Raw genomic sequence first — 9,165 nt, 5'->3', positions numbered from 1 at the left:
CCCCAGAAGCAACCACTATTTCTTATGCACCTTTCCAGAGACATCTTTCATATTAAGCATATAATATATACAATCTACTTATAATGTTTTGTACATATATATATATATATTTACATAGAACACTTATATACATATAATACATATATACAATACATACATATATTTACATATACATATGTGTATATATATATATATATATTTACTTATACTTACATTTACTTTTCTGCTTTTTACGTAAATAGTAGCATCCTTTACACATAATATGTACCTCAGTTTTGTCATTCAACTGTATATTTTGGCAATTGTTCCATATCAGTACAAATTAAAAAGCACCTTTCTAATTTTTAATGGTTAGATAGCATTTAATGATATGGAAATATCAGACTTTATTTGGCCAGATCTCTGTGATTGCCACTTAACTGGCATACAGTATTTTACTATTTCAAACAATCTCCCTAAGTAGTGTTTTAATATTTTCTCCAGATAGACCTTCAACATATTTCAATATGTTGCCTCTTGGTTATGTCACCCTATTTATGCTTTTTGAAAAAAATTGAATTTTTTAAATCCATCTCTAATGGTCTGTGTTTCCTTGTTTTGTGTGTATATTTTCCTTCTTTTCCTTTTAGAAGTTTGAATTGTTTGAAAAGTTGCAAGTGCATGGTTTTTCTAGTTCTTTTAGTTGTTCTGTAACTGTAATTCTGTATAATGTAGTCGATTCCCCATTTCTTGAAATAGTATCTGTTTATTCTTTTTTTTTAACTTTTATGTATTTAAGTAACCTCAATATCCCACGTAGGGCTCGAACTCATGATCCCAAGACCAAGAGTCTCCCACTCCTCCGATTGAGCCAGCCAAGCGCCCCTCTATTTAAGCAATCAGGGAATTAGTATACTTCTGAGGAATAGTTAGATGCCCTGGTCCTCCTCAGAAATTTGGCTTCATGAACAAATTCACATAGGTTATGCTGCTCTGCTGTCAAGATTGAGAAGCCTCTGTTTAAAGGTTGAGTCTACACTAGAACCACAGGGCAGGAAGCCTGAAGGATTCCCAAATAACTGGAATATACTTCTTTTTCTGTGGTATTTGAAAATCAATACAGACTAAATTATACACTCAATGCCATTTAGGTCAAAGCTTTCTATTTCCACACACACCCCAATTTCCTGGATAATTGTCTCATTTCTCTATGTCACGTTAGCTATGAAAACCTAGTACGAATAGGAGTCATGGCTAAGTTTTAACTAATGTCAACATTACATAATGTTGACATTTGCAAGATTGCTGTGAAATTCCTAAAAAACAAACTCAGAGATATTTAGTAATTACTCTTAAAGCATGTATTACCTCCACACTTAAAGTACTAATCCTTACTGATATTCTTAGCATTGCCAGTTTGGTGAAGCAGCATTAACATTTTCTCTTCATTGTCCTAACGTTTCACATAGTCATGGTATTCAGTAATTAATTTAACACATTTTATTTTATTTTATTTTATTTTATTTTATTTGGGGGTAGGCAGAGGAAGAGGGAGAGAGAGCCTCCATGCTCAGCATGGAGCCCGACTCAGGGCTCAATCCCATGACCCTGGGATCATGACCTGAGCCGAAATCAAATCAGATGCTCAACTGACTGAGCCACCCAGGTGCCCTTCCACACAGATTTTTGAGGGCTGATATTGTGCTTGGCATTATAGATACCAATTTCAGAAAGATGGTTTTTGCCTGCCGATCATTTAGTTTATTTATCTAGTAGGAAAGGTATTTAAAGATGCATTTCCAATACTGTGTGAAAAGCACTGTAATAGCAATGGGATAGACCGAATATAATGATTTTAAAGTACCTTTTTTAAAACTGCATTTTCTAATACTCAAGTGACATTATCTTCTACATATTTGCTGTCTCTATCTGTTATGATGCGGCACATACTATGGGCATTTTCATATAATTATCAAGGGGAAGCTTAAAAAATTCATGTGATCTAGCTTATTTATTTGTTTAACAGAAATTCAACAACAAATCCAAGAGAATGACTTTACTATAATTAACAAAAATTAAGGTAACTGGCTTCTCTTTCAAGGAGATGTATTGCATATTTAATCACATACTTCAAATCTGGATTCATTATATACTAATAGCAGTGCTTTGAGAAAGCAAGGATCTCCCATAAAAAAAGGAAAAATAAGAACTTTGCATTTCAGGATACTAATATGAACACGTATATGTAACAAACTCTTTCCCTAAGTTTCAAAGAATTGATTAAAGCAATGTAAATAGTGGGAGAAATGAAAAAATAATATTAAGTATTGTATAACAAGAAAAAAGGCCATTAAGAGGCCCCAATGTAGAGGATTGTCCCTACAAAATCTAGTGCACATTGGGATCAGATTGAGAGCCATAATCATTAGTCCATGATTAGGCACTTATGACAAAAAAAAGAGCCCATGTCTGTAATAAGTAAAGAGAATTGCCTAATACCTCCTCTTTATAATCCAGGTTCAGAATAGAAGCTGGGAATTGGGACCTGGGAGTCAGGGGAGGGCAAATAACAGGGCATCAACTGGCGGAGCGGGCAATGTCAGAAGTGAGATTCATCGTGCCCAGGTGGAGAAGGCAGGGATGGGTGCCCAGCTAAACTGGTTTGTTTACCAACTGTGGAAAAGAAAACCTGTTATCAGGCAGAGAATTAAATAAAAAAATTTTTTAACGCTGATTTATTTTTTGAGAGGCGGAGAGACAGAGCGTGAGTCGGGGAGGGGCAGAGAGAGAGGGAGACACAGAATCTGAAGCAGGCTCCAGACTCTGAGCTGTTAGCACAGATGCAGGGCTTGAACCCATGAACTGCGAGATCATGACCTTAGCCGAAGTAGGATGCTTAGCCAACTGAGCCACCCAGGTGCCCCAAGCAGAGAATTTTCTATCATGTGACTGCTTCCTCAGAAGCTCTGGCACTTCTCACAACAGCCACTCGGGACTCCCAGATCTAGCAAAATAAAGCTACAAGAAATGAAAATATTTCCTTGTCCCCCTTGACTGGATTTAAAAGGTAGTAATGAAACCTATATACCAGCTGATTTCATATTAACTCCTCCAACTGAACATAGTATCTTACTCTGTAATTTAAACAAACAGAAAAATCACTAGGCAAATGGAAATATTTTGTAGTTGTGGGGAGAAAAACTACCATGAGGAGGTACAGCTAATATCCTCTGAGGGGAAAGAAAACAGTCATTCCAAGAAACAGGAGCAAAATTTTCAAAGCTCTCTAGTTCATATTCTCCATTAGTGTCAAGAAGATATGGCATCTATACAAATGCAGCAATTTAGAACTTTTAAAAAGATTGCAGTTTAGATACAAATCTTTATTTCAAAATTAAAACACAATGGAGAATTTGTAAATTATAAGCTCTATAAAAATATGATTAAAATACTATCAACAATAATTGATGTTTGTTGAACACCTATTATGTTCTAGAACTTTTATCATTCACATGCAATAACATATTTTATCCTTACAAAGCTACAAGGCAAATACCACTATACTTTCAATTTTGCAAATGAGGAGACTGAGAGGCACAGAAAGTTTAAGCAACTTGCCCAAAGATCAAAGACTTTTAAGTAGTAGAGTTAGACAATGTAACTCAAGATCTCACAAAATTAATACTAGAAAAAGCAAAGGAAGTAGACAAAGGACCCATAATCAAAGAAAAGCTTACAATAGGATTTGAGCAAGGTATTTAAATGTAGCAGAAAGGACATTGTGTTGGTTGAAATTATCCTTGACTGTGTAGTATTGATAATTAAAATATTGTTGTCTAATGCACATTGTATAGATTGGATGGTTTCTCTCCTTTTAAAAAGATTGTTTTTAAGTTTACTTATCTATTTTGAGAGAAAGCAAGCAAGCAGAGGAGGGACAGAGAGAATCTCAAGCAGGCTCCACACTGTCAGCACAGAGCCTGATGCGGGGCTCAAACTCACACACTGTGAGATCATGACCTGAGCAGAAACCAAGATTTGGGTACTTAACCGACTGAGCCACCCAGGTGCCACTGGATGGTTTATCTCTTTAAGTAAGGGATACTACATAGAACAAATTACAATGTAGTATGTTCCCAAGTTTGTGCACCAACTTATGGTATATGTATCAATTTAAAAACTGATAAAATGAACTAATTAGAAAGGAATTATCTGTGCTAAGAATAGCTGATATTAAATCGCCGCTGGAAAATAGAAAAACTGTCATGATTGTCTAGGTGATATTGCCTGAAAGTATTATAAAAGATTAACCTATAGCATGTATAAAAATAGAATAGAATGAAAAAACATTACAGTCTAATATAAAAATATGAAAAATTTAATCAGTTTGTACCACACCTGTCTCTTTTTACAAAACTCTTCACAACTTTTACTTATTTCAAAAATGTAAGAAGAGAATTATATATTCAACATTTTTAGGTAATTAGGTAATTAAAAAATTAAATTATTGGGTTTACCATTGAAATATCTTTTTATTATACATTATTTTCATATTTTACCATTAAAATATTTTGGCATTTAAAGAACAGAAATGCCAGTAGTTTTCATTTTTGTTTTTGTTTTTGTTTTTTTCTTTGCTTCGTGATTTTTTTGGTTTAACTTTATTCATCTAAAACTGTAATTGAAAGGATTTATTTAAAAAAATAGAAAATAGGGGCATCAGAGTAGCTCAGTCAGTTAAGTGTCCAACTCTTGTTTCTGGTTCAGGTCATGATCTCACAGTTTTGTGAGTTCAAGCCCCATGTCAGGCTCTGTGCTGACCCTGCAGAGCTTGCTTGGGATTCGCTCTCCTTCTCTCTGCCCCTCCTCTGCTTGCTCTCTGAATAAATAAACTTAAAAAAAATAAAATAAATAAAATAAAAGTAAATAAAAAATAGAATACATCTAACACTAAAATTTTTCACTTTTTTGAAAGATTATTCTTCTCTATAAACTGATTTCCTCTTAGTTATAATTAATAAATCATCACATAGTTTGAATTTTCAGATACCAGAATGTTTAACAAAGTTTTTGCAACTTTAAAACACACTGGAAGATTAGTTGTTTTTGTTTTTTTAATTATAAATACCTGGCTACACAATGGTAGCTAAAATATTTAGTATTACATGTATATAACATGCAAGATGTCTTTGTCTAGTAAATATGATTTACTCAGGCTTGAATAGTAAAAAAATATATTTGGTTTTTGTCTGTGGCTCCTGGCACAGAGCTCCCCCAAACCCTCAGAATCTCCTGAGTGACAGGAATGTCTTTTGTTATTCATATAATGAGCCCCTTTCTACTATGAGTTTATACCAATGGGGTGACTCAGGGTAGCTTCTTAGACAGTTTCAAGGGAGAGACTAGCTATACGTGTTAGAGGGTTGGTTTTTCAATCCCTTCCCCCAACCTCTGGAGAGGGGAAGGTGGATGGAAATGAGTTCATCCACTGGGGCACCAGGCTGTCTCAGTTGGTTGAGCCTCCAACTTCTGCTCAGTTGTGATCTTATGGTTTGTGGGTTCGAGCCCTATATCAGGTTCTCTGCTGTCAGTGTAGAGCCCACTTTGGATCCTGTCTCCCTCTCTCTTTACTCCTCCCCTGCTCGTGCTGTCTCAAAAATAAATAAGCATTAAAGAAAAACAAAAACAACAACAACAAAAAAGAGTTCATTCACTGACGATGTGATCTATGATTTAATTTAACATGTCTAAGGAATAAACTGTTATAGCAAATACTCAGCACCCAGGAAGAGACAAGCCACACAAGTATTTGCTGTAACATTAGGTGCATTGGCCAGGAAAGTCAGTCGACCACCCGCACTGGCCCCTTGAACCACCGTTGTCAGAGACCAGCGGAGAGGCCACTCTTCACAGGCCCCCGCGACAGAAAAGAAGGCACGCCACCGCTGGTGATTTCCCTGGACCCCAACCCTCCCTGGGCCAGGCAATAGTTGGTCCCCGCTGCGCTCAGAGGGACTCCAGGGGGAATCAGAAAATTCTACCAGGATGGGACATCCGATGGGCTAAGTGTCCCCGGGGACCCAGGAGAGAGTTCAGGCCCACCCTAGAGGCAGAAATGGAGCTTGATCACCTCCTGGGCAACACAGTCACCACATAAGACAGGGAAGTCCTGGGTAGAAGACTGCAATCTGTCTGAATGTGTGTGTGAGTGCCCGTGCTCCACTGTCTCTGCTGAGGGGCCTGAGTGGGCCCTACCCTGGGATTCCATGATGACTTCATAGGGCTCAAGGCAGAATCAGGTCCGCAGAGGCCTGATCCAAGTCAGGGGTTTATACTGACCTGCCAATGCTAAGAGGCGTCTAAATCCCTGAGAGGGGAGCAGCCAGTTGGTTGAAGCAAACTCTTCCCTCGTGTTTGTCCTGTGACATCGTACATTGGGAGGGATCTATCTAGGATACCAGGATGGGGGGAAATTCCTCAAAACCAACTATTTTGGAATACATGATTAAGAATTTTAAAAAGAGATTTTCAGGTGACTCTGCGGTCAAATTGATCCCCGGGAAGTTATGCATCCATCCTCTGTGAATTAGAATGGCCCATGTTTGGTATAGACTGGCCCCCTAAGGGCACCCAAGGTGTCCCCATAGTCCAAGCTGTTTATAAAGTAGTTAGTGGAGACCCTAGCCACCCAGATCAATTCCCATACACTGATCCATGTCTGGAAGGAGCCTGAGTCAAGCCTCCTTGGGTCTGGTTCTGTGTTAATAGTAAGGGACAATGCAGAGTGTTAGTGGCTCAGGCCAAGAAGACTTCACAACAGAAAAAATTGCCCCCCATCCTCCAAGAAAATTCAAAAGAAGTCCCTCCATTTCTGCCACCATATGCCCCAGCGACCCATCAATCGAGAGAGGCCTTAACTGCCTAATAGTCCACCTCCATCGGTCTCACCTCTGCCAACAGCCAGCCTGCCCCAACCAGGGACACATGAACCAGTTGGAAGATGCCTTAGGTCCACAGCTAGAGGTCTGAGGTCCCTAATGGCAATGCAGATGCCACTATGGGAGACTAGGGATCCCCAGAGAATAGGCCTCGATGGGACTGTACAAGAGAGCGGATCAGTTTCCTACTACCAACCATTCTCCACTACTGACCTCCTCAACTGGAAACACCACATACCGCCCTACTCTGAGAAGTCACAGGCAATGATAGATCTCCTAGAATCCATAATTCAGACTCACCATCCTGCCTGGGTCGACTGTAAGCAACTTCTTCTTACCCTCTTCAACATGGAAGAGCACTGACAAATTGTCACCGAAGACAGAAAATGGCTCCAGACACAGGCACCAGATGGGAATCTAGACGTTGAGGCTCGAGTATGGGAAATTATGTCTGAAGAGGATTCCCACTGGAACCCCAACATAGAGGTGGGAAGGGCCAGATTACAAAGATGTTGACTCATTTTCCTCTAGGGGGTGAAAGCAGGGGCCAAAAAGCCCACCAACATGGCAAAGGTATCTGAGGTCCTACAAAAGTCAGAAGAGAGTCCAGCTGATTTCTATGAAAGATTGTGAAGCCTTCAGAATTTACACTCCATTTAAGCCCCCAAAAATCAGCACATGGTCCATGCTGCCTTTGTGGGACAGGCCCAAAGTGACATTAGACAAGCTCCAAAAATTGGAAGGATTCGCTGGAAAAAATGCCACCGAATTATTGGAAATCACCAACAAGGTTTTTGTAAACCAGGATGCAGTTGCCAGGAAGGAGGCAGACCAAAAAATGAAACAAAAGGCAGCTCTCCTGGCCATGGTCTTGGGGCGAACACCACCTCCGGAAAGGCCCCCCATGGAAACCACAAGGGATGCAAGAACAAAAAAGAAGGGCACCACTGGGATGGGATCAATGTGCCTACTGCAAGGAATTTGGACACTGGAAAAATGAACACCCCAACCGCCAAAAAGGGAAAACCAAAAACTTCCACTCCACCCAGCTGCTACCAACCAGGACCACCTGAGGCTGACCTGATCGAACTGGCAGGAGCAGACTCTGCTTAGGGAAGTCTGCGCTCCATCCAGCTAGGCCCCCATGAGCCCATGGTCAAACTGAAGATGAGGGGCCAAACAAAAGATTGCATGGTCAGCATTGGGGCCGAACACTCTGTCGTGACACACGAAGTGGCACCTCTGTCGGGTTGAGAAGTCACCATCGCAGGAGCCACAGGGGTCAAACCCAAAGGCCATTTTGGGGTCCCCGACAGTGCTGGCAGGGTGGGAGGTCGCCAAGTAGTTCATGAATTCCTGTATCTCCCCAACTGCCCGGTCTCTCTGTTAGGTAGAGACCTCCGAGCCAAGTTGAGCACAGAAATAGCCTTTGCCTCAGATGGACAGATGCAATTATGCCTAAACAAAAAGGCCCAACCCATGATTTTGTTCCTGACGATTCCATGGGAAGAGGAAAAGAGATTATATACTTCCCCTCCTGGTGAGCCAACTGTTGTCCCCCCAAGATAGAAGCTGAATTCCCTTCAGTTTGGGTGGAAGGAAGGAAACCGCCCCTCCACCCCGGTCTGGCAAAAAAAACCACCCCAATACTAATTGACCTAAAGTCTGGATCCCAACCTGTCAAAATACACCAATATATGGTCCCACGGGAGGCACACCTAGGGATCCAGACACACTTGGACAGTCTACTCAAATGGGGACTTCTAAAATGACGCCAGTCCCCAAGGAATACTCCCCAGTCATCACACTGCATTCAGCATTCCCTAACCTATATACTCTACTAGGGCTCATACCTTCGGAAGCAGGATGGTTCAAATCCCTAGTATTTAAAAGACACCTTCTTCTATCTCCAGCTAGTGCCTAATAGCCAACCCCTATTTGCTTTTGAATGGGACAAACCTTCCACAGAGGAACAATTCACTTGGACTAGACTCCCCGCAAGGATTAAAACAATTCACCAACCTTATTTAGTGGGACACGCTGGCATCTGATTTATCCAGGTTTCCGAGATGGGACCTAGGATGTATCCTCCTTCAATATATGGATGAGCTTCTGTTGGCCATTCCCACGTGGACCCAGTTTTTGGAGGGAACCAGGGCCCTACTCAGGCTACTAGCAGAGGCAGGATACCAGGTGTCAAAGAAAAAGGCACAGATTTGCCAACAGGAAGTTAAATATTTGGGCTTCA

This window comes from Panthera leo, chromosome A3, assembly GCF_018350215.1.
Source record: "Panthera leo isolate Ple1 chromosome A3, P.leo_Ple1_pat1.1, whole genome shotgun sequence".
Taxonomy (NCBI): domain Eukaryota; kingdom Metazoa; phylum Chordata; class Mammalia; order Carnivora; family Felidae; genus Panthera; species Panthera leo.
The sequence above is the reverse complement of the archived record's forward strand: the minus strand, read 5'-3'. Positions refer to the sequence as shown.